The sequence below is a fragment of the Felis catus genome, chromosome D4, assembly GCF_018350175.1.
Source record: "Felis catus isolate Fca126 chromosome D4, F.catus_Fca126_mat1.0, whole genome shotgun sequence".
NCBI classification, from domain to species: Eukaryota; Metazoa; Chordata; class Mammalia; order Carnivora; family Felidae; genus Felis; species Felis catus.
Genome location: NC_058380.1, coordinates 15,427,855 through 15,452,591, shown reverse-complemented (window position 1 = coordinate 15,452,591; position 24,737 = coordinate 15,427,855). Strand labels below are relative to the sequence as shown.

General features: G+C 40.1%; 1 long non-coding RNA gene across 1 annotated transcript in view; it reads left to right on the top strand.

Annotated features, from left to right (window-relative positions):
* The window catches only part of LOC111557617, a 120,091-nt gene that overhangs the window by 43,558 nt on the left and 51,796 nt on the right, over positions 1-24,737 (top strand). The window contains exons 5-6 of the long non-coding RNA XR_006589214.1: positions 89-227; positions 304-411. This is a non-coding gene — a long non-coding RNA (uncharacterized LOC111557617). The remainder of the gene's footprint in view (positions 1-88; positions 228-303; positions 412-24,737) is intronic.

The window sequence follows — 24,737 nt, the reverse complement described above, 5'->3', positions numbered from 1 at the left end:
TTCTTTCCCTCATACATATCCTTCCCCTCACCTTTCCACATCCCCCAGAGCCCTAACTTTTGAGTCTTTTTTCCCGTTGCTTCTGTAGCAAAATTAACACGGAGTTCAGCAATGTATTAAGGGAAGTTTCAGAAAATGTCTTTTGAATATCATTATCAAAGAACGTGGGATCCCAAAGTCACCCAGCAGGAGGCAGCATTGTCTTTACAGCCTACAGCTGCACACAGGTGTGTTTGATAAAGTTTTATACAAAATAGAACTGCAGGGCTATGCTTCTAGGGGTTAACTCCATCACCTCACCAGTTCCTCTAGGATTCTGAAGCAAGAAAGACTCTGCCCACGTTGCTTCCGCACCGCGCAGCTAATCTTTGAGGACACAGAGTGACATTCTACCAATCTCAGTAACACCTGGTAAGTGCCTCCTGTTGATAGTAGTACTGTGTTTTAATGAACAAATAAATGGCTTATCTACCCTTCTTGGCAAGAAACCCCAGTTATTGAGGCGAAGCACCAGCTCTCCCTATGTTACTTGGGCTAATTGACTCTTTGGATGAAGTTAAATCACACTTATCCCCAGTGGGATGTATGTTTGCCAGTAATCAATAGCTCAACAAGATCCACATGGCAGGTAATTAAGTGGAAAGTAATTAATACCCATCAAAGGTTTTATTAACTGTTTGCCATTCCTTCACTCAAAAGTCCCACTGTACTATAAATAAGGGAGGAAGAGGCAAGCGGAGGGGGCAGGGACTAGTTTTGTTTTGTAGGAGGCCAAATAATTGCGATTTTCTTCCTGGGTTAGTCCCATTTTGAGACTGGGAACTGCTTTTCAAGTTACCGTTTTATTGGCTTGTTCTCTTTGTTCCAATTTTGCACACACTGAAAAGTAGGATCTCACATAAACGCGCTATTGTAGAAAACCTGTTTTATTCTGATACATGAAGAAAAGGGAGAAAATAAGATGACACAGTATTAGGAAACTCTGTGTTGAAGAAATGGAATGCTGATGTGCTAAATTTGGGGGAATCAATTCTATCTCAAAGGAAGAGAAAACTGTTTTCTTAGTGAATGGAATGATCTAGATGTCTTTAATTATTTTTTTGTTACAATCTTAGATTTTTTGGTTTATATTAATTGTTAAAAATATTTTATTTTCAAGGGCACCTGGGGGGCTCAGTCAGTTAAAGGTCCAACTCTTGATTTCAGCTCAGATCATGATCTCATGGCTATGGGATTGAGCCCCACTTTGTCTGGCTCTGAGCTGACAGCACAGAGCCTATTTGGGTTTGTCTCTTTCTCTCTGCCCCTCTCCTACATGTGTGTAAACATGCACCCATGCTTGCTCTTTTGCTGTCCCTCGCTCTCTCTCTCAAAATAAATAAACTTAAAAAAAATTATTTTCACTTTTATTGAGAATGAAGTGTATCTATAAAACCTCACTTCTATCAAGAAGGATTTTGGGGAGACTGGGTGGCTCAGTCAGTTGAGAGTCTGACTTCAGCTCAGGTCATGATCTCATGATCTCAGGTTCATGGGTTCAAGCCCCACGTTGGGCTCTGTGCTGACAGCTCATAGCCGGGACTCTGCTTCAGATTCTGTGTCTCCCTCTCTCTCCCCTTCCCCCACTCACGCTCTGTCTCTGTCTCTCTCAACAATAAATAAACATTTAAAAAATTTTTAAAAAGGAAGGGTTTTATGTTGTAGACTATCCTCTCTTTATCTTTTAATTTTTTTATTTAAATTTTTTTAAACATTCATTTATTTTTGAGAGACAGGATACGAGCAGGGGAGGTGCAGAGAGCAAGAGGGAAACACAGAATGTGAAGCAGGCTCCAGGCTCTGAGCTGTCAGCATAGAGCTCAACACGAGGCTCAAACTCACAAACTGTAAGATCATGACCTGAGCTGAAGTTGGACACTTAACTGACTGAGCCACCCAGGTGCCCCAGTATCCTCTTTTTTAAACCTGCATTCAGAGAACAAGAGTCTTTTCCTTATGCTGTTCCTTCTTGCTTATCTGGGAAAGGAATTGAGTCAGTTTCCACAGAAGTCCTGGCTGCAGGTGGGACTAAAATAAGACAGGAAAAGGGCATGAGAATGATGACAGAGTTAGGAGAACACAAAACAGATTAAACCACTGGGAGCCAGGACTTCATTTAGTTGGAAATTTTTCACCTATTGACTTGGTAAGGCTTAGGGTTTTAAGGCCTGGATCATTTACTTTCAACCTCATTCAGTAATAGATATAAAAATATGGAGGCATATGTTAATCATAGGGACATGGGGAAGAGATTACTCTCAAGCCAAATCTGTGTTACCAAACCTTTATTGTATCATACTCACATCCCTTTCTTGTAATTACTGAGACTCCAAAACAATTTTCTTTGGAAGTAATCGAGGACCACATGTTCAGGATGACAAAGGCTGCTGAGCATATGAATACTTGACAAGGTGTTACGTGCATATTTTACCCTATTAAAATGATCCCATGGTTATAGAATTTTTATAGTGCCAAACTAAAAAAAAATATCTTAAATATGGCACAATTTTATTCATGAAACTGAGTATTTTAATTGTAAGTCTGAGGACATAATTGAGAAATAAGCATGTATGTGCCTCTAAACTTGCTCTAGAAAGAGCTAAGCTTATAGATGCTTTGAGTATTGTCTATTTTTTTACATATTACTTTTTTTTATTTTAGAGTGAGAGAGAGAGAGAGCAAGCATGAGCAGGGTAGACAGGCAGGGGAAGAGAGAGAGAATCCTAAGCAGGCTCTATGCCCAGCACATAACCTGACCCAGGGCTTGATCTCATTACCCTGGGATTATGACCTGAACCAAAATCAAAAGTTGGATGCTTAGTCGACTGAAGCACCCAGGCACCTCTCTATGTATTACTTCTTTGCTCAGAAAAATACATACTGTATAACTTAGCTTAATTTTATTTATATTACTATTATTCAAGCATTCTTATAGATATCCATATATTGATTATATCTATTTAATAAAAACAAGTGAGTAATGTGATCACATTATAAATGTTTTTTCTTCTTTACAACAAATGTTCTTTCCCCCCTCTTTGCTTGACCTCTCCACTTGAACTTCTAGAGTACTCACCTACTTTATTGTATTTATGTGTATAATGCAATTACATATAAAAGTATCACATATACATACATAAATTCATGTAAATATACTAAAAATGCTGAATTTTATCTGAATCCTATGCTCCTGTAATGCCACAGAGGTTGGAAAACTCATCCCTGCCCCACCCTTTTGGACCATCAGAGAAACCCTGTTCTCTGTGTTAGAAGATTAAAATCCATGTGATCCTTCCTTAGGACTCTGAGACTTCCTGTTCACCCTTCCTCATATCTTCCTTGTTTGTCTCTGCAAAACGTAGGACCCCTTTTTTTCAGTCCTTTTTTTTTGAGATGTCCCTCATTAATGAATGTTCTCTTATTGCAGTCACTTGAATAATAAAATTATCTCATTAATTGTCCTGTAAGTTTTTCCTTCCACCATACACCATGCACACACACACACACACACACACACACACACACACATACACATTGTATTTTTCTCTTACAAGAAATGGAATCATATTATCTGATCTGTCTTAACAGGACTTCACACAAATTTTCCCAATAAACTAGTGTAGATTTAATTCCTTGTTTTTAACATCTTTTTAATTTTTCTTCTTTGGTTTGAATGTACTATAATGCATTCCCCTGTTGATGAGGATTTACTCTGCCTTCTATTTTTGCTATCATAAACAATAGATAAATATATATGTTTACTTTTATATTTAAAAGAGGATACCATATAACTTAAAAAATACATAACATTTCACATTTTCAAAATTTAAGAGTAACCCTTTTGCTAGCATCCCCTGAAAAACAGGTGCTAATTTTGCCAGTCTGATTTGTATCTATATTAACATGACTTTATTATTCCACTGTCTTTCTTGACATAGCTTTGTTATTCCAGGGCATTCTTAGGAAGATAATAGCTGCAAACAACTTTATTTTTCATTCCAAGAACTTCTTGATTGATCAACTCTTCAAAAGAAAGTGTCAAATGACAGTTTACATCCCAAGACTCTAGACATCTTGCCTCAACATACTTCACTGTATCCAATAATCCTAAATCTTATTTCATGATTATTCCCCAGTCCTCATCAAGTCCCTGCATTGACAGATCTACTTTAAGCTAGACTTCAAAAACTCATCAACATCCTCACCTGGACCTTCTCTTTCTGAAATACTAGTAGGCTATCTGGAGGTGGTCTGAAAAGCAGAAAACTCAGCTCTGTCTTATCTACAGGTTGTCTTGGTGTTATTTTCAAATACAATATTTATAGGAGGAATTCCAAAACTTCTTTCCATGGGAAGGTAAGGTCACTCATTTTGCAGATAAAGGGACAGATGAATTCCAACAGATAGAATTGAAGTGAGTTGCTGTGTAGCAGTTAAATAATGCATGACCTAAGCGACTGAAGGGAAAGGTCTTAAAATTTCATCTTTTGCCACTAATATATTTCCAAGAAACATATTAGTATTATCAATACACAAGGATAAGCATTGCATTCTAAGAAGAGATGGTTCTTTCTTCTGGCCTCTTTTAAATTATTCTGATATAATAAGAGAGAGCTGGAATGTTTTTAGTTTGACACACTCCTCATGGCTTTTCAGGTGTAGTCTGTACTCTGTCACTAGGGAAAAAAAAGTTTAGAAGACTTTTTTTGATGTTTATTTATTTTTGAGAGAGAGAGAGAGAGAGCGCGCACAAGTGGGGAAGGGGCAGAGATAGAGGGAGACACAGAATCTGAACAGGCTCCAGGCTCTGAGCTGTCAGCACAAAGACTGACATGGGGCTCGAACCCACGAACTGTGAGATCATGACCTAAGCTGAAGTCGGATGCTTAACTGACTGAGCCACCCAGGTGGCCCCTAGAGGACTTTCTTATAGTTGGAATATTCAGAAAATATACCACACAAAAAAAGTAGATATTTTGCTGGCTTCTTTATATGTATTTTCTCATTTACTTCTCACAAGAAAAGTTATCTCAGAAGTAACTATGATAACAGTCTTTGTATAAATGAAAAAAAAATGGAAACTCCAAAAATCTAAGTAACTAGTCACTGCTTACACAGGTAGGAGTGACAAACTAGACTTGAGATCCAGGTATATCTGCTCTTTTAGAATTTGTCCTTGTCCCCTAAACTCTATACATTTGAGAGGAGAAACTAGATACCTCTGTGAGAACCATAAAATGCTGTTAAATGGAGATTTGAATAGTATGTTAATGCTGTTGATGGCTCTAAAAATCCCTGCCTTAATTCCTGAACCAGAATTTCTGTAAGAAGTAGGAGAAAAAAAATACAGCCATCGGAAGTCCGGAGCAAACAATATTTTATTATCTGTATTTCCGTAGAGGAAAGCTATGGGCAGGTCAATTGTTGAATGGCCAGCATTCTTGAGTTGTGCTGGATCTGTATCCAAATTTGCTTTTAGCAAAAGCATGGAGCTCAAGCAACTTGATAAAGGAGTAGGAAACCCTATCACAGAGAAAGGAAATCCAGCTGAATGGACAGGGTTTCAAGAACATGCAAGAAGGTAAACCCAGACAAGAGTGTTTTTAAATGTCTCCAAGAAAATGAAACACTTGCTGATTTCTATTAAAACTGTGGCAAACACATTGGTGGAAGGTTAGGTCAGCAGTGAAAAGGCCACCCAAAGTAGATTCTGGACGACTGATTCATGGGTCATAACCATTAGGACATTATTTCAGCTACCATTTTTTACATACTTCTTACTCTCCATCCAGAATTTATTCTTTTGGTAAATCTTCAAGGGGTTGCTATTATCAACCCCACTTCTCAGCTAAAACCCTCAGGTTTTAGAAAGACAAAGACATTTCCTCAAGTTCAAGGAGCTAGTGAGTGGCAGAGCCTATTATGCAAAGTCAGGCCTTTAACCATTAGGCCAAAATCTAAAAAGAAGCAATTCCTCATATATGGATTTCCATGATTAAATAATTACAAGGATTTAAAGTAAATTCGATGCCAAATATTCCAATATCAGTCTTCTAATAGGTAGAAAGGAAAAGATCCTACTACCTTGGTCTAATTGGATGCAATTACCGGTACAAAGAGAGTATTCCGCGGAGGTGCTACATAGTTTTAAAGAGGAACGTGGTTCCCAATACACCCCAGCACGGGTGCCACTCTGTAATTACAACTGCTAGCAGCCTTGTAATGAGGGCTTTCTTTTCCCCCTTCAATCGATATAAATGCCTATCAATGTAAAATAGCCACAGTGCTTTCTACAATTGGAGAGGGAAAAAACAAGCGCAGGCTGACGTCGTGTCTATAATATATCTAGGCACAGTGCCCTTTTTTCCAGTATGCGTTACTGGGATTATTTAACATGCACCGAGGATGGCCGCCGTGCAGGAATAATTAGAACAATGGACACCTCAAAGGGGAGCACATAGATGCCCCGCTGTACTGATAATGAAAGGTGCTATCAGAGGCAAATCACACCCAATTAAGACATAAAAAGAAGACATTATTAATGCTTAATTCTGACTGTGTCAAGAATCCCTGTTTGCCTTCCTTTATTGCCGATAAAATTGTTGCCTTGGCCCTACAGCAGAATTAGTGGCTGCCATTACCTCGTGTTGTATTCGCTGTAACCTAGAGATGTGTGTGTTTGTGTATTTATTTGCGATTTGTGTCTTGATCATAACATCACTTAGCATTAACTTTGTTCATAATTCTTTCAAAAAATGCGAAACCTCAGAGCAAAACCAGAAAAAAAAAAACACCTCTTTTCACAAGATTCAGAAGTATTCAAGATGAGTTTGATTTAAATTTGTATGAGCTGTATGGACTAGTGACCTGGGTCCTCATTTGGTTTCTTGGTTTTTAAACCATATATACTTTACTATGTGTATCTGAAGAAAATAGTTAGGAGGTATATAGTAAGGTGGTCTTGTGTGTGTGTGTGTGTGTGTGTGTGTGTGTGTGTGTGTGTGTGTGTTTTGGGAGAGTTAAAATCATTGCACCTCACCTCACTAGGAATTGATGGTAATCCTTAAGCAGTGTGACTGGATGACCTTGATCTTGATCTCCCCTGGCAGCTATCCTGGGGCTCTCTGCTCCTGTCCCACACCATCTCTGTTGTGCTGGGTATATGATTCCTGCTGTGGGACCCTTGCTCAGTCTTGGTTCTTGATTGACAACTTCTTGAAGGGGCAGTCTTTCCATTTTGAGCCTGTCTTTATTAATGTTGGAAATGTCTATGCAATGATGCATTTATTCTATGTAATGACTTGGGTTGTTTTGTTTTGTTTTCATCTTTGTTTTTGCTTTGGTATATGAGAGGCGTCATAATGATCTTTGGAGGCAACACAACTCTTCCTGTTTGAAATTCAAAATAAGAAGTGGTCTTCCGTTATAGCCATGTCATGACACTTTCTGAGTAACACCATGCATGTTCTCCAGGCAATAGGACCTTGGCGTCTTGCTTAATATAGCATAGGTAATGTGTGTGAAGGTATAAAAGGTGAAGTCAATTCAATTCAGCAAATACATGTTGAACGTTTAGTAGAAGCCACGCTTATGTAAGCCGGTTTCTCAACATCAAAATAATTCATAAACTGGTCCACCAAGGACTCATCTCCATGATGACTCAGGCTATAGGAAAATTCTGAAAACAGTATTTTCAACATAAGAGTTACAACCATCCTCCCACACATGTTCTAAGAGAAGAGAGAGAGGCACATTGCTCTTCTGATAATAATTTTACCTCTTCAAATGTTACACTTTGCATAGTCAGAACAAATAAAATCTAATCAACATTTTGTATCTTTACTGAGTTACCTTCACTATTGAGTAGCATGATGCTTCACTGCTCTCTGCCAAAAGGGACTACGTAAGTGGTTCTCAGCTGATGTTCAAAAGGGGAGAGTTACCAGTGGCCAGTAAAGGGACTCATTGGGGCTGAGTCTTTTACAAGGGCAGAATGAAGGGGAGAAATCATGCCTTTTGTTTTGCCTCAGTGCTCCCTCAACCTAAGAACACACTATGCACTGATGGCATGAAAGCGGTGGGGGTATAGATGGCAACAAAGGGCCAGATCAAGGCATATCTGCCTCTCTTGGGCCAGCGCCATACATGTGAGATGGAATCTGGGCAGTTCCTGGCTCCTTTTATAACCCAGTAGTGTAGTGCCCAATCTAAATACTCAAGAAAATAGGAATTAAATATGCTTGAAATTGTCCAACTCTATGACAGATGGATTTCTAAATTCACAGAGACAATGGAATTGTTACATTTTAATATACCTTCCATTTGAACATTGACTATGGTATTCTTTTCTGGTCCTATATTATGCATTGTTTCTTTAAAATTAGTTATTTTTAATGTGCGACATTATGCACATGGATGTTAATTAATTAATTTGTTAAAAAAGTTCTGCTTCTAGCCTGGAACTTCTTCCTTCATATTTCCCCAAATCAGAATGGCAGATACTTCCTATGTATGCTGATTATCTGCCTTCCCAAACCATGGCAGGTATTACAAGTTAATTTTTGCATACATTTCTGTTGAGTCTCAGAATCCTTCTCCACACAGCTCCACTCCAGCACCACGATCAATCAGAGTTGTCCTGGGAAATTAAACAACCGTCCTTGACATAGATAGTTGCAGAAACTATAATTTGAAGTTCATCCCTTACATTCTTGTTGGTGTTGTGTACTCAGGGGCTTGTGGCTGGCTCTGTGTGAAATAGTTTCTTCTTTAATGATGCTCTTCTGCCTTTGACCTTATGTCTTTTGTTATTTTTTTTTATATTTTTTGTTTTGTTCTGCTTTAACCAGAGTATGAGTCAAATGTATCTCAGTATTCATAACTTCCCATTGCTCTGCCCTCATTCATTTCAGAATAAGTCTTTACCTCTGCTACTACGATACCAAGAATCAGTCACTTCAATTTTCATTGTGTAGAGTATGGGGCCTGGAGCCAGACAGCCTGTTTTATATGGCCTTCCATTGTTTTTTGTATCTGAAAATGTGGCTACTTAGAGTATTGGCCTCCTATAGCTGCTATGAGGATTCAGTGAGTTAACACAAGCAAAGCACTTAGGACAGTGCCTACCACATGGTACGTGTCTAATACATGTTAGTTGCGGGCAGTTCAGTATTACTGGCCATCACTGTTGATCCTGGCTAGATGGGTTTACTCTTTTTTGCCCGCACATTCTCAGTATATGAGATCTGATCTCTTATTTAATCGACTTTTACTCACAGAGGTTCACAGTTATATAAGAGGGGACACATTAACAACCATAACAGCAATAGCATCAAGTTCACTGTGTCTTTAACTCACCTGCTTCCTTGGAGCTTCTCTTTGAAGGTGCTCTCAAGTGGTCCTAGGAGTCTTCAAGGAGGATCTTTCCAGGCTTCCTTGCCACACTGTCATGTCCAGTCTCCCACCAAGCATTGCAGTCTTTGCTGTTGCTCTCTTCAGCCCTGCAGTCAAATTCTATTGCTGTCCAATAGATCTTTCTGTGATTTTAGGAATGTTCTATGTGTACGCTTCCCAGTACAGGAGCCCCTAGCTGAAAGCGGCTACAGAGTACAAATGTGGCTAGTATGACTGAGGAGCTACATGTCTTATATTATTTACTTTTAATCACTTTAAATGTAAATTGCCACGTATTGCTAATGGTCACTGAACTGGACAGCAGGAGAGCCTGTACCCATCAGAGTCACGTCATGCCCTGCATGGATGGAAGGAGGACATCCATGTTCCTGTATTGTGATCACGTAGTCACTTGGATGCTGAAACAATCCTGTATGTGCTCCGTGCCTCTCAGAGCCCTATTTGAGAAGATCTTCAGTTCTGTCTGCTGCCCCTCATTCTCTAGGTCCCAGATACTAGCCAGGTTGGGGAAGGACACAAAGGAGACATTTAAATTATGTCTCTGGGTCCACCCGTCTACCTTCCCACCTCCAACCCAGTGTCCTCTTTCTAATTTCTTCTCTTCCACATTCCGTGTTGCAAATCAATTTATGCACATTGACTTCCCCGAGAGTACACAACAATTTGATAGCTGTTGCACACATGAATTAATCCAGATATTATGCACATGGCATAACAAAAAATTTAGTAAGTCCCGCGTTCAAAGGTATTAGCATCAAGAAGTAGTGAAATAGAAACTTCTCTATTTGTTCTCCCCTCTTCTCTAATCTCATCTCCATTGTCTACCAATAGTAAGGATTCCACAAGCCCATGATGCATTTCTTTTTTCTTTACGCTTCCAATCATCCTCAGTATCTGAGTTACTTGAAAAGCACCAATTTATAACCCTGAAATTCTCTAGCTACACAGTTCCTCAGTGTTAACAAACTTCCTTCCGCTCCCCCTTTTTATACACCTCTGCGTGGCCGTATCCTGCCTCCCGCATATATGGGAGCTAAGCCACCTACAAGCTCTCAAACCCAGAGACAGTCTTTCCTGAGCAGGTGTTAGCCTTCACCTCCCCTCACTTTGTTTTATGACATGCAAACCTGGATTATAATTACTTGTATTTCTTGCTTCTCTGCTTTAATATATTGTAAATTTCTTGAGAGAAAAATAACCCATTTGTTTTCTATTTACCTTCAATGCCTTATGCATGCGAAGTGACATTTTACTGTGCATGGAATAAATCACTGTGTTGGATAAATGTATAAAGATATCTTCCCGTATTCTTTGGATGCTATCCTGGGGCTCATTTGCATGATTTGTCCCTAACAAAACATACTGCACCTAGTTTTCATAAAATAAATCTATGCCATTTGATCACAGACCTGCACTTTAGCAGTGGTGGGGTTTGTTTGTTTGTTTGTTTGTTTTGTTTTGTTTGCTAGGAAAGTTATTTAATCTCCTAGACCCTCATTTCTCATTTATATAGAAGATAGACTCTTTCCAGTATTGTTGTGAAGTGATAATAATGAAAAGCACCTCGTACAGAGGTACAGCTGTTATTCAACTTATCCCTCCTCAAAAATTTGAATACATTGAATACATTTTAATACACAAGAGAGTACTTTTCCCTTCACATATTGAGAAAGAGTAAACTTTTTTTTATAATGCCTAGTTTTTCTGAGAACGTAAGGAAATAGGCATGGTCTTATAAATGCTGGTATGAGTGTAAATTTGTGTCAATTTGGGGAAAAGTCATTTGGTAATAGAGAAAGGAAGAGAAGGAAGAGAGAAAGAGCGGAGCAGGGAGATGAGGAAGGAAAGGGTCAATCCCAGGGTGACAAGGAAGTGAGAAATGAAGAGATTAGTGGGGGTGGGGGAGGCAGGTAGAGGGGAAGGAAAAGACGTGTTGGGGCAGGTAATAGGAGTAGCCAGAGGAAACAGAAGGCTGAAGGAGACTTAATGCCACACGTCAGCAGAACACTTCTGAGTGCAGAAGTGAGGGAGCCTGGGAGCACTGAGCCCATACCAGCCACCGCTCAACATGACTTCTCCCTTCCCCACCCTCCTGTGGGCTTTCTCTCGCTCTGCTCTGCTCTCTTCCCTGTGGTCACCATCTGGCCCTGATCCCGAAGAGGGGAGCACACGCAGCCATTCCAACAAAACCTCTGTCCTTGGGCTTTGTTTTCCCTGGCCACACGGAATATTTCTCATATTCTTTTGATCGTTGCATGTGAATGTAGGATCAATGGGAATTTGATAGCCAACTTCACGGACATCAGGAAAAATAATGTATGGTATTTTCTCATCCATTCGACCTAGCAACTCCCAATGTCCGGGTGTGATGTGATTAAAAGAAATATGCGTTTTGTCTTCGTCCCAGTTTCTGGCACGGCGCTCCTGAAACCCTAATTTCCTAAGTGATGGGGGAACAGGGGAGAAGGAATCTTTTGTTATTGTAACCAGGTGACTTTTGCAGCCCACCTAAGGATGGGGGCTGGTTGCCAGTGGAGCCAACCATAGGATTAGAGGGTCGGCTTTCAGTCCTACCCCAGACCTCCCGGCAGGGGCTAGGAGATGGAGGTTGAATCAGTTGCCAAAAGCCAGTGATTTAACCAGCCATGCCTATGCTACGAAGACGCCCGAAAAAAAACAAAAGGACAAGATTTTTAGGGCTTCCAAGTTGGTGAATGTGGAGCGATTTGGGGAGAATGGTATGCTCAGAGGGCACGGAAACTCGCCCCCCATTTCCCCATACCTCCTCTGTGCCTGTCTTCCATCTGGATATTCCTAAGTTAATATCTTTTTTCCTAAAAAAAATATCTGGTAATCTAATAAGTAAAATGTTTCTCTAAGTTCTGGGAGCTGCTCCAGCAAATTACTCAAACCCAAAGAGGAGGTCATGAGTTCTCATGACTTATAGTCAGTTGGTCAGAAGCCCAGGTGACCAGCTGGACTTGTGAATTGTGTCTGAAGTCCAAGGAGGGAGCTGTGGGAACTTCTAGTCCCAGCCAGTCAGTCAGGCAGAGGCACAGGTGGGTTCACACCGGCGTCTGAAGGGTGTGTGGTGGTGGCAGTCTTACGGCATTGAACCGTTAACCTGTGGAACATGCAGCTATCTCCAGGTGGATAGTATAAGAATTTAGTTGAATTGTTGGAGACATCCTACTGTTGTCCAAGAATCGCTCATTGCTGGTGTGGGGAATCCCCCCTCCTTACACACACACACACACACACACACACACACACACACACGCATACACACACATCAGTATTGGTACCAGAACCTGTTTAATAGGAAATGCTGGCTGACGCCATTTCTGCCACTATCTAAATATGTCACTTCAGCTCACTTTGCCCTCTGTGCCTCAGTTTCCTTTCTTGTTGGTGAAGGAATCAGTAGTTTTAGTTTGGTATCTGAGTTTCCCAGAACCTGGTGAGTTCTACGGCTCTTCAGTTCGAGACTGACATCAGTGTCTCTCACAGGTCAGGAAGCATCCAGTAGACAGGGCTCAGCACAGTGACTCTGCTTTTTTACATTCCACATATGACTTCCCCTGAAGAAGTGTTTGCATTCTCTAAACCCCCGTATACTTAGTGGTCACATGACTCTGTCCTATCGGCCAGACGACACACTCATAATCCTGCCCGTTTCCTCTCACCAGCTATATATCTCTAGCCTATCCTTCACTGGCATCCAGAGTTTGCCCAGCTCTCTCCAGCTCATGGGCAGTAACAGGTTCACATTGACTAAACAATTCTAAGCCTCACTGGTGGATGAACTTACCCCCTTAAGGACATCCTCCAGCCCCTACATTTCCCCCTTCCCAGCCTTGTTCTTTGCATTCTCACTAATTAAGCCCTGGGGGTGGGGGGAGGGGTTGCCCAGGCTGCTCAGCTCCTTCTTCATCAGTTGTTTCTATGGCCATCTGAGGTCATTCTTCAGACCTGCCTTCGAGAATGTGGCACTCTCAGTGCTTGAGAAGCTAACCCTGGAGGAACCAAAGTGGAATCATATCCCCCACAAAACTGAGCGCGTAGAGTCCTAAGACATTTCTTGCAGAAGAGAAGTTATTACTCTGTCCCATCCTGTGATACCTTTTGTCCTCTGTAACTAAAACTGTATTTCTTGTAATTCCCAGGCCTTTCCTTCCTAGGATTACTATGTTCATTCTATTTCTGCCTTTGTCCCCTTCTCTTCAGACTCAGACACAAATTATATGACGGTGATGGCATGTTACCAATTTCTGACTAAGTGCTAATTTTCCCACTCACTCCATCTTTCATCAGGAGGGCAGTGCAGACCTTTGCTGCATAACCCTTTCTTCCCAGGGGATTCATCATGTGAGAAGAGTGGCCTTGGACATCAGACTTTTCAAATATTTCCAAGCTCACATGAATACCAGAAATGCCTAAATCTAATTATATCCTGGGGATGAGCTCACAGACTCCCATTCCTTCGAGATCATGCTCTTTACAAGTTGGCAAAGGGTGAGTTTGACAGTGAGTTTGAGATATGACTCAATACATAAACTTTAAAACTTAATTTATTATTTTTTTTTGAGAGAGAGAGAGAGAGAGAGAGAAAGCATAAGCAGGGGAGAGAGACATTCTTAACCAGGCTCCATGCTTAGCACAGAGCCCGACACAGGGCTCAATCCCACAACCCTGGGATCATGACCTGAGCTGAAACCAAGAGTTGGACATTCAGCCAACTGAGCCACCCAGGCACCCCAAAATGTAAAATTTTTATAGAAGAAATAGACAAAGTGAATATAGGTTGGTGAAGTAGGCAGAGGATGGAGGAGTTTGGGAGAGTATGTATGTGTATATCCATATATATTATATATATATCTATATCTATACATATATATATATATCTCTACAGAATATATAAAATCCTGTGTGTGTGTGTGTGTGTGTGTGTGTGTGTGTGTGTGTGTATAAAGTCAGTGACCTATGTCCTGTGTGAATATTTCTTCTTACTGATCCACCAAGGGGATGAATTTAGAGCACCAAAATAAGAAAGTATAAGGAAGCAAGAGCTTACTATAACAGGAAAGTTAGAGTCTGAACCAAGGCCCCCAAAGAATCATAAGAAAGAAAAACAAGCAAGTTAATCATGTCCCTAGCTTCCCATTGGCTATTAAAAAGGCTTTAGACCCACTTTTGTTGTTTCCCTGAAGCAAACATACTGATGTACACTTTGTGCATATTAAACCATTTCCTGGGTTTATTGTTTCTCCCAGGATGATCTCATTTTTAATATTGCATGTGTTTTTGAAAACTGAATTAATTATGTTAATTTGTTAAATTGTATTGTGAAATACATAAGAAACATGAATACATACATATACACACAATTTATGTGTGTGTAAGTGTGTGCAGATCAACACTCTTAAAGTATTTTTAGGATTGGGTAAACAAAGCATGTTAACTTAGCAGAGGAATATATATCAAAACCAAAATAACTTTTACTGAATGCTTACCGATGTCATCAAAACTGCCTAGGTGCTTAGAATTGTGCTCTGCAAAACAACAAAAATGATTTCACATCGTCTAAAAATAAAAAGTATATTTTCAGGAATGAAGTGCATATGAGAAGGTATGAGAATGGAAAAACAAAACATGAAAGGAAGGAGGTACATTTCTTGAAGCACTGATGCTTACCACATCCACATATAAATTTATTATAATACTTTAAAAACGCAAGCATAAGGAGAACCCAAAGAATTCCAGCTTCTGTCCTCCAAGTACCATTGGTCAAACATAGCTTTCTGGGATGTTCTAGAAGGCAGTCGGGTAAGCATGTCTACATCAACGTTTTGGGAAATAGGAGGCAAGACTCTCACTGAGTCATGAAATCAATGCAATATATTAGAAGCATTTTTTCATGGAACGGAACAAAGCAAAATAGAAAAGAATAGAAACATGAAAGAGAAAAGATAATGTCAGTGTATTATCCAAGACAAGCCCGCTATTTCAGGAAACTTCGTTTTCTATATGTACACACATGGAGATGGATGGAAGATGCATTTTTTTTTACTGTGGCTACCTGCCAAATGTTTTGGTAGCTCCCACCTTTCACAGTATTAGTGAAAAGCCATTTGCATGACACCAATAAGGGGATGTTCTACTTTGGAAGCGCTACAAATGGTGACCTTTCTGCCAGTACAAATGACAAAGCACTCCACAAATAAAACCCTGCGGTCGCAATAATCAACATGAAGTGATGATGTGGGAGAAGAAAAGGAGGGGAGGCAAGAGCCGTGGGGGGTGGTTGGCCGTGATAAAGAGCCTCTTCAATCTATTGAGGAAAAAAAATGTAGCTATCCGATTAGCTCCTGCCCACAACCAGTGGTTTATTCTCCATTTCCGTACCCCGTACAACCTCCCCCCTCCTTTTTGTTCAAATATGTGAGTTCTTGGACAATACAGATTTTGACATTTCTCATAATATAGAATGGCTCAAAAATCATCATTACAATCAATGGGGTGAAATGGCTGGAAGATGTTTAAATGCCTTTAGCGCCAGCTTCTCACTCACTGAAGCAGACCTCAGACCATCTCTCATCACTGATTAGGCCATCACTTAATGCACTGCTAGCAATGTAGCTGGGCCTCTGATTTCCCAGGAAAAGGGGGAAAAGGGTGGGGAGTGGAAGAAAAAGTTAAATGTTTTCATAGGGGCTGAGAAGTGCCCCTCCATCTTTCCCTAGTCTGTACCATCAGTATTTCCCTTCTAATTATGCTGACAAGAAATTATTTTGGATGCTACTTTAGGGTGAGTTTCTTTTGACTTGTGTTTGGCTTCCCAGTCACAAGGGAGCATTAAGTGCGAGGTTTCCCACACATTGTAGTACTTAGACCACTTATTGTGGCAATGAGCTGTATGCTCATCTCAAAGAAGGTCGGGAGAGGCCATGCCATATAATGGAGGGAATCCTAAACTGTGAGTCAGTTCACAGGAGATTCTCCCCCAGTCACTAAATGGCAAAATACAATGGAAACATTCCTGTACCTCTCTGGATTTAGTTCTCTTGTCAATAAAACAAGTAAGTACTTAGACTAAATGTTATCAGAGCTTCTTTTCAGCATAAAATTCTTATAATTTCTCCCTAAAGCCATGGAACAAATACAAAACTGCTCACCAAACAATCCATTTCTCCAAATTTTCCAGCCTCCTTTGGGTTTGGTTTGGGATCACATATCAGTTCTAGCCAATGTGTTGTGAGCAGAAAATAGGTATGTCACCTTTAGGCTTAGATACTTAAAAAACAGGTTTGATTTAATATTGCCAGATTTAAAGAGGCTCCTGGGTGGTTCAATCAGTCAAGCGTCCAATTCTTGATCTCGGCTCACGTCATGATCTCACGGTTCATGAGTTCGAGACCCCCATCCAGCTCTGTCTGACAGTGTAGAGCCTACTTAAGATTCTTTCTCCCTCTCTCTCTGACCCTCCCCTGCTTGCACTCTCTTTCTCTCTCAAAAAAAATAAACTTAAAAAAAAAAAGATTGCCAGATTTAGCAAATAAAAATACAAGACACCCAGTTAAATCTGAATTTTTGGTAAACAAAAACATTTTTTGGTAAGTATGTGCCATACATTATTTGGGACAAACTGATACTGAAAAAGTTATTCATTGGTCATCTGAAATTGATAATTAACTGGGTGCCCTATTTTGTCTGGTAATTCTAGTTTAACTTTTAAGAATCTCTCATTGCCTACTGAAACTGTACTACCCTTGTTGGCCTAGAAGCATCACTAATTGTAGGAATATGGGATTCCTGAAAAGCTAGGTGGAAGTTAATTGCCTTGGAGAGTCCTACAGAAGCATCAGAATTTGCAGGAAAGAAAAAGACTTTTTTGGCTTCACTTAGTCCTTGCAATTTCAAGATGTATTTTTTTACAGCTTTATTGACATTTAATTGACATACAGCATTGTATCAGTTTTATGCATACAACATGTTGATCTGAGAAACTTATGTATTAGACAATGATTACCACCATAGCATTAGCTAACAGTTCCACCACATCACATAATATCATTTTTTTTGGTGAAAATATTTAAGATCTACTCTCTTAGAAACTTTCAAGTTTGTAATATAGTATGATTATTATTATTGAGAGAGTGCAAGTAGAGGAGGAGCAGAGAGAGACTATTTTTTAATTTATTTGAGAAAGAGGGAGCATGAACTGGAGAGAAGGGGGGAGAGAGAGAGAGAGAGAGAGAGAGAGAGAGAGAGAGAGAGAGAGAGAGAGAGAAGCTCGAGCAGGCTCCACACTTGGCACAGAGCCTGATGGAGGACTTCTTCATCTCATGACTGGGAGATCAGGACCTGAGCCGAAATCAAGGGTCAGATGCTTAACTGACTGAGCCACCCAGGCGCCCCTGTAATATAGTATTATTAAATATAATCACCAAGCTGTACATTAGATCCCAAGAACTTGTCTTATAACTGGAGGTTTATACTCTTCCACCAACATCTCCCCATTTCCTTCACCCTCCAATCCCTGGTAACACTATTCTACTCTTTGTTTCTACGAGTTCAGTCTTTTTAGATTCCACATGTATGTGATATCATATAGTATTTCTCTTTCTCTGTGTGGCTTATCTCACTTAGTATAATACCCTTGAGGTCCATGTTCTTACAAATGGCAGGATTTCCTTCTTTCTCATGACTGACGAATATTCCTTTGTATACGTAGGCTTTATCCATTCATGGACATTTAGGTTGTTTCCCTATCGTGGCTATTGTGAATAATGCTAAAACAAACATGGAAATGCAGATATCTTTTCAAGATCCTGGTATCGTTTTCTTTGAGTATACATCCAGAAGTGGATACATCCAGAAGTAGTGAATGCTACACCAATTTGCATTCCCACCAACAGAGGTTCCTTTCTCTGAACAACCTCACCAATAGCTGTTATGCTGTGTTTTTTTGATAGTAGCCATTCTAACAGGTGTGAGGTGGTATCTCATTGTAGTGTTGACACTACAGGAGGTTATTTTCCCCCTAGATAATTTTCTGTTCCAATCAAGGGTCTGACATTCCAAACAATCCAAATCGACTTGCCATAGGATGTTCCTATGAATGTTCAAACCATAGAATGTTCCAGTTTATTATGTGAGAGATTCATATTTTAATTTTCTCTGTCTATCTAGAATAGAGTTGGAAAACTCAAATGTCTTTAGGAGAGAATATGTGAATGAGTAAAGCATTCCAGGAGTTAGAGGCAGTAGGAAGAGCTGGACTGGACGGGACATGCTCAGAACAAAGGACAGGCATGTGCCTCTTTTACAATTAAGTAGCCAGTGGGAACATAAGCCCAGTGTTGCAAAAGATTCCTGTTATTCAATGGAAGCCAGAAATTCAAGGGTAATAGTGTGTAAAATCAGCTATATCATATATTGAGAATATATTTGTTTAAGCACTGAGCCATGATACTAAATAAAATATGCCTATAAACTAATAGTTGCAACCCCTTGTTAGTTGTTTAAAAAATAGAATAAGTCTAGGAAAACCATATGATTCAAGAGAGGGGGGAAAATTAAAACAAAACGAAACTATTTAAGATACTGCCAAGGAAGGGATCTCCCAAGACATGCTTTTAAGAAGAAGTAATGATAGTGACAAACTATGTTCGATTTCTCCTTTGGCTGGAGATAATCAACAATGCATTACTTAAACAGTCTGCCCACCCTAATTCTACTTGAAAAAATGACTGAGGAAGCCTGTTGGGGGTCAGTGGGGGCGGGGAGGACAACACCTGATCCTAATGGAAGAAAAAGTTACTCAAGCTCGATTTATAACATGTCCACATAAGACCAGCAGTGTTCATCTTCTTTACTTTCACCTTCTCCCGTCCCTCACCTCTGTTCCAGATAAACTGACCTGCTTGCTATCTCTTAGACATAGGAAGCCAGGCTCCCATTCAGGGCCTTTCCTCTTGCCTGGAATTGCCTTCCCCAGATACATACATGGTCTTCCTCTATTCCCTCCATATTTTTACCTGAAAGCCACCCTGTCAACAGGGTCTCCCCTGGCTATCCACATTTTCAGCTGGCCCCTCTACCTTCACAGGTCCCCAGCCCTGTCACATGTTCCTTTAACACTCAATTGTAGAGTAATTTAGTAGTCATTAGAGTCACAATAATACAAGTTTCTTATCTCTTCTCCCCTTTCCATCTCTTTTCCCTCTTAGCTAGAGATACAAGTTTCTAACTAGTATCCTCAACTTATTTTCTACCCCTTCTGTTAATTTTTCTTCTCTGCTATTACACCTTTTTAGAATTCCAAGTGTATACTTATTGACTTTAAATATTGCTTTTCTTTTTTTAAATTTGTTGTTGTTGGTTGGTTGGTTATTTATTTATTTATTTATTTAGAGAGAGCGAGCAGGGTAGGGGCAGAGAGAGAGAGGGGAGAGAGAAAATCCCAAGCAGGCTCCACACTGTTAGCACAGAGCCCGATGCAGGGCTCAGTCTCGTGAACCACAAGATTATGATCTGAGCCAAAACCAAGAGTCTGAGCCACCCAGGCACCCCTTTCTACTCACATTTAAATGAGGCTCAGGGAAGCATGATTGGATTCTCTGGTTTTTCAGATTTGACTTGTCACCTTGTGGGCATCATTGCATGGGGGTTTCATTCTAGGCAGCTCATTTGTTGGGATAGTCCATTTCCCACAAAGAAATCTTCCAGTCCCCTGCCTGGGAGGTATAAGCCAAGTCGCCAGGTTCTGAGTCATCCGTGGAAACGCAGGTGTCTGATGTCTCACCATTTAGTAAATAGCTCTTCCTTTCATCCTCTGGTTTCAGTTTTGCTTCCTTGGGATTCTTCTGGAATTGGGGTTAGATGTTGCCCAACTCTAGAAAAAGGAGGCAGAGATGTAGGAGTCTCATCCTACATGCATCATCCTAAGTTCTGCCTTCTTAGACTCTCATCCAATCCAGTGTTCTAGATCCACCTTTACCAGAACTCTCAATTCCTGAGCCATGCAAATCTGCTTGATTCTCAACTTCCTCTCTGGCTACCTTATATCTCCATTTATTTGGTGCGTTCTACCAGACCATTTTCCACTCACCCCTCTGCCTCACAGCCTTTCTTCCACATCAGTCTTTTGTTTTTATGGGCTTATTTGGTGATTTTAATGACTTTCCTCTTCCTCACTGAAATTTTGAGAAACTGAGATTTGACCCTGAACCTGTAAAACTTATTCACCTATCTACTCTACCATGAGAAACCGTTGCCCGGCACAGATTTTAGTGGCAAAAATGAGACCTGTGAAAAAGTGTTGACCAAAAGAACAGCTTTGACCCAGAGAACAACAACATCTTGCTTGGATACAGTATGGTTTTCAAGTAGGCAAAAAAGCCTTCAATAGGTCAGTCGCAGACCTGCAGTGGTATGGAATACTGTTAAGTCATTTGGGAGAAACTGTTTCTGGGGAACAGAGAGGGAACATCATTTTTCCTACAAGTCACACCTTTTAGGAAGGACTAGTGGAGAAAGTAACCATGGTGGTGATAGGGTTTTCAGAGACAGTCCCACGGAAAGATTGTTGCGCGGGAGAGTAGAGATGAAGGAAAGTGAGAACTCAGGGTTAATTTCTTTAGGATGTTGTAAAAAACTCCTGAGACTGCATAAGCCTCACACGGTATAGAAATAACTGTACAGGCAGTTGGGAGATCTGAGATCTGGGATAGCTCTTATTTTAACTTGTTTTCCAACTGAGGTGATTTTGGGCAAGGGATTGGGTTGGATGGAAGGGCTCACTATTATTTTGTTGGTAGCCTTATGCCCACGCATTTCCCAGTAAGTTAAAATTATGTGGCAAATGACATTAAGTGGTACTGAGTCGAATACTGTTTTGTTTTCATAGCAATATATTTAATGTCATAACTTACATATAAAAACTTATAGATTTTTAAAAAAAATGTTTACTCATTTATTTGGAAAGAGAAAGAGTGCACGTGTGAGCAGGGGGAGGGGCAGAGAGAGAGAGAGAGAGAATCCCAAGCAGGCTCTGCACTGCCAGCACAGAGGGACTCAATCCCACGAACTGTGAGATCATGATCACAGATCTTGAGCTGAAATCAAGAGTCAGATACTTAACCAACAGAGCTACCCAGGGACCCCTACAAACTTATAGATTTTAAAGATATTTTTCCTTAGAAGGTTGAAGGAAAATAAACAATTATTTTTTTTAAGTTTATTTCTTTATTTTGAAAGAGACAGAGACAGCATGAGCCGGGGAGTGGCAGAGAGAAAGGGAGGGAGAGAATCCCAAGCAGGCTCCACACTGCCAGCTGTAGAGCCTGAGGCGGGGCTTGAACTCATGAACCATGAGATCATGACCTAAGCTGAAACCAAGAGTTGGACGCTTAACCAATTGAGCCACCCGAAAATAACCAATTAATTTTTTAAAATACAGTAAACTCTGGGCACCTGGCTGGCTCTGCCCGTGGAACATGCAACTCTTGATCCTGGGATTGTGAGTTTGAGCCCCACGTACGGCACAGAGATTACTTAGAAATAAAATCTTCAAAAAATAATAATAAATAAATAAGTAGAGTAAATAACAATCTTTGTGGCATACAGATCTGGTAAATATCTTAAAGGTAACTAACCCATGAACGGGCAGTGTGGGAAACACTTGACTTGCTAACTTCCTGTCTCTGCCTGTATGTTTGGATTTCATGCACGGCTTCATTTCTACTTTTCTTTGGAGGGCCTTGTGAGAAGACACATTTTTAAAGTTAAAGAATCAATTCAAAATGCTAACCTCAACTTCTCGTTTGTTTTAAGGGAGATTTTTTTCCCCCTCCTTGGACAAGGAAAAGCAAGGCTATGTGCAGTTCATTAAGACCAGGGATCTTAGCATAAATGGTTTCCTGGAGGCACTGTTGAAACAGATTGGTTATAGCACCCATGTCTAATAATACCAAGGAAAGCAAAAATATGACAGGCGTCCAACTTGGCAATACTTTCCCCAATAAGACCATTTAGTTTTTGGCAACCAAAAAATAAAAGCTTCATCAGATATACTTAAATGATTCATAGCATTCAGACTCCAGATCTTAGTCTCTTTCCGAGGGACGGAAGAAAGCCAGTGCTCTTACCCATAGAGACGGCATCACAGAAAGATGTTTTCAAGGCACTCTTCCTGGTGAATGACTCCTATGGATTGAAGTTTTCCTGATTCTTCCATGATAACAAATAACAGCATTAAGACAGATGTTCTCCGAACTGAATTAGGTGGAGATCAATCAATCATTCGACCCTTAAGTGATTTTAGGTGAAAAATGTAAACTCTTAGGCACACCACTATTATAGTGATTAATCAGTGTGGTCCTGCTGTGGAAATTACTGCAGATACTATGTTCTTTTTTTTTTTTTTTTTCATTGAAAAATGGCCAATCTTGAAAGGGACACTAACTTGCCTCAGAACACTGATTTGGGGGTTGTTTCTAACCTCCAGCCAGTTAGCTGTTTGGCCCTAGGACTGGTACTAAACTTCTCTAGGCTTAAGTTTACCTATCTGCAAAATGAAATAATAAGAAAATCCAACTAAAACAGTATGTGTAACTATTACATAATGTATTAAGTGCCTTGAAAAAGCAATTGGCATATATAAGATTAAAGGCATTATTTTTACATTGATCTAAACAAACGTGCTCCAAGGTCAGTTTGGTACTGTAGTTAAGATCTGGAAATGTCAGATTTTTCCACATAACAATACTTTTATTAATGTCATTCATTAAATTTCCACCTTTTTTTCCTGTTTTGCTCTATCTCATTCCCTATTATCGTCTCTCAAAACCCTGTAGTTGCCTGCATTGTCTCCCTGCATAGTGGAAGGTGTTGGTGGCCTGGGTTTTTTGTTGTATTTTATTTTCAAAGATGTGTTCTCAGACCTTTAAAGGTGGCTCTGCATCTCTTTTTTGTATTGTCAACTTTTTAAAAAGCTTGATTCATTTAGCGGTGCGCGGGCATGTTGTTAGAATGAGGCTCTCACAATCCACTTGGGAGAGCCTCTGCTGATGCATAATCAATAAGGACCTGGCTGCTAGAGATTTTACTTATCTTATAGCTACCTCTGCAGCATAAATGGAGATTAGAACACTCAAGGATTCTGGGGATATTCATAAACTTTGCTAAAGGATTTTGGTTTCAGACTTAATGAACCCACCTTGAATGCTTTTATCATTTTTCATCCGCGGGAGATAAATTATCGTTCTAAATTCCCTCAAGACATCCGATTTTAGCACCCCGATTTATTCTTAAATTAGTGGCTTCAAATCCTTATCTCATGCCTGTTTCCTAGCATTGCTTCTGAGAGGATGTAAAAGCGTGGACGTATCCTGATCTGACAGTAGTGAAGGGAACCACAAGCTTCTCACTATATCATTTTGTCTCTTTCATTTAAGAGAAGAGATGGCTCAAATAGTAACTGGATTACTTTCTTAGAGCTGCCATAATGAAGTGCCACAAACTAAGTGACTTAAACAGCAAAAAATTATTGTCCTGTAGCTCTGAAGGCAGAAGTCCAAGATCAATGTGTTCACGGGGCCATGCTCTCCAAAGCCTCTAGGGAAGGATCTGTTCCGGGCCTCTCTTCCAGCTTCTGAGAGTTCCTCGTCTTGTGGCGACTGACTCTGACCTTCACTTGGCTTGCTTCCTCTTTGAATCTCTGGCTCTGTGTCCAAACTTCCTCTTTATGTGGATGCCAATCATTTTGGATTAGGGGCCCACTCTACTCTGATATGAGCTCATCTGAACTAATTACATCCGCAAAGACCCTATTTCCAAATAAGTCACACTCTGAGATACTGGAGATTATGATTTCAGCATGTCAAATTAAGGGGCGGGGGGGGGCACAATTCAACCCATAACACAATTGAATGCATAGCTTCATCTATGAATCGATTACTTTATTCAAAACCCTAGTCCGTAATAAGAGCTTATTCTTTAGATCAGTCCCTAGTAGATGAATTTTTAGCATAGGACTCCCAGAGATTTCACTCAGGGTGCTGAGTCACAGAAACAGCTAGAAGGACACAGAGATGATATCTGTTCACTGTGAGCTGACTATACGTGGAAATATCTTTTCTATCTTTTCAGTGTTGTGGCTGAGGTTTACAGTACGTAATGTTTCAGCAAATCTAAAACATGCACGAGCAAAGCATCTAAGATTCTGGCATACAGCACTGATTCCCAAAACAATAACACCTCTGAGTCTGTTTAAAAAGTCA